This window comes from Octopus bimaculoides, chromosome 1 (assembly GCF_001194135.2).
Source record: "Octopus bimaculoides isolate UCB-OBI-ISO-001 chromosome 1, ASM119413v2, whole genome shotgun sequence".
NCBI lineage: Eukaryota > Metazoa > Mollusca > Cephalopoda > Octopoda > Octopodidae > Octopus > Octopus bimaculoides.
In genome coordinates, this window is record NC_068981.1 from 19,761,490 (window position 1) to 19,763,794 (window position 2,305).

General features: G+C 39.6%; 1 long non-coding RNA gene across 3 annotated transcripts in view; it reads right to left on the reverse strand.

Moving 5' to 3' along the window:
- The window catches only part of LOC106873595 (uncharacterized), a 93,385-nt gene that overhangs the window by 78,333 nt on the left and 12,747 nt on the right, over positions 1-2,305 (reverse strand). For all 3 annotated transcript variants that reach the window (XR_001409897.2, XR_008263431.1, XR_008263430.1), the window contains exon 2: positions 192-248. This is a non-coding gene — a long non-coding RNA (uncharacterized LOC106873595). The remainder of the gene's footprint in view (positions 1-191; positions 249-2,305) is intronic.

A 2,305-nucleotide genomic window follows, 5' to 3' on the forward strand; every position in this document is an offset into this window, starting at 1 on the left:
CACACACACACACACACACACACACACACACACGCACACACACATACAATAATAATAATAATAATAATAATAATAATAATAATAATATTAATAATAATAATATGCAATTAGGGTGAAGTACTTGCAGAAAAGAGCATTGCTTGGAACCGCTCGAATACTCCGAAAGGTGCTCGAAAAATAAGAGGTGTTACCTTAGTTCAGTAGTAGTGAACAGCTGACACCGTAGTACATCTCCAGCGTTAGAAGCTCTGCAAAGGCAATAAATAATAATAATAATGATAATAATAATAATAATAATAATAATTATTATTATTATTATTATTATTATTATTATTATTATTATTATTATTATTATTATTATGATCCCCTTCTTTGAATGTTGTTTCCGTTTCTTGACGAGAGTTTTCTCGATACCTAGGGCAAAGAAACTCACTGTATACTTTGGTAGGCCTTAAAAATAAACACACCAGATTGTTCATTTAGAAAGACATGTGGGAGGGAAAAAAACGGGAAAGAAAGAAAGAAAAAGGAAAGAAGAGAAAAAAATGGATAAAGATAAAATAAGGGGGCGGGGGAGGGAAAGAAAATTCATAGCAACAATGTTCTTCTCAATACGTGCGATGTATCAGTTAAAACAATCTTTTACACTTCCTGCACTGATGGTAAGCCAGGGATCAGTCTCAAATAACTTTTTTTTTATCATTCCTAGTGCTCCTACAATCAACTGATATTGTAACTGTCTTGAGAAGCCACATTTTTTTTTCGATTCCAATCAGCAAATCTTTATATTTTCTGAGCTTTATTATTGGCGAGCCGGCAGAATCGTTAAGCGCGCTAGACGAAATGCTTAGCACATATTTCAGCCGTCGCTACGTTATGAGTTCAAATTCCGCCGAGGTCGTCTTTGCCTTTCATCCTTTCGGGACCGATAAATTAAAGTACCATTGAAACACTGGGGTCGATGTAATCGACTTAACCCCCTCCCCCAAGGTGCGTTTGTGGCAAAAATCTGAAACCATTATTATTATTATCATCATCAGCAGCATTATTATTATTATTGAGTGCATGCCATCAAAGTGACACTGGGGTAAAATATACGAAGTTCATTATACCCATCATGACTACCCGTCTGATAAGGGTACACCAGGCACATGCGTCACAACCATATGTGTATGGCGTGGTGATCTCATATCAAGATAAACAGTGCATGACCTCGCAGGTGGGGGCCCAGTTGGAATTTTCTTCAGGTCGAGTAGCCCATCCCGCTCAAAAGGTCCCTGAATAAGGTTTGTTTAAAGATGTTGAGCAAAACATTATTATTATTATTATTATTATTATTATTATTATTATTATTATTATTTAAAACAATCTGATTTAGCCCCATACAACTTAAAATCTAGCTCGTCAGCCCTAGTTTTCCATCTGCTAGATATACTCACAAGGGACTGGTCGGCGCGGTGTTATAGTAGAAGACACTTGTCCCTATATGCCACGCAGTAGGACTGAACTCGAAACCACGTGATTGGGAAGTAAACTTATTACACAGCTATACTTGCGCCTACAAAAGGTGATTGTTGTAGTGGTTGTGTTAGGCGGTGGGGATGTGTGCAGTATTGTTTGTGGTAGTGGATGAGGAAGTGGTGTTATTATTGGTCGTTTAACCCCAGGTCAACCCCGACTTATCGTGACCACATTCAAAGCCGTGCTAGCCGTGACCATGCAAGTCTTTTAAAGGACCCAACCACGACTGCCACCACCAAAACCACCACCCACTATATCCTTTTTTTAAAGATGTAATAATATGGTTAGAAGAGTATTTGGCTGCTATTTCTAATAGGTTTAACAACCACACAGACATAGAAGCTTCTAACCTTAGGAAACGTATGAACACCACCACATCTTATATCCTTTGACCCGATCATAAGCTTTTCACACTATCCCACTGCTAGAAATAATCATCATCAGTATTATCATCATCATCGTCATCACCACCACCACAACAACCACCACAACTACCACCACAGCCACTATCACAACCACCACCACAATCACTACAACCACCACTACAACCACCACCACAACTACCACCACAGCCACCACTACAACCACCACCACAACCATCACCACTACAACCATTATCACAACCACCTTCACAACCACCACCACAACCATCAAACTACCTTCACAACCACCACCACCATCACCATCACCACCACTACCACCACAACCACTACTACCATTACCTCAACCGCCACCACCACCACAACCACCACCAGAACTACCACCACAACCACCACTACAACCA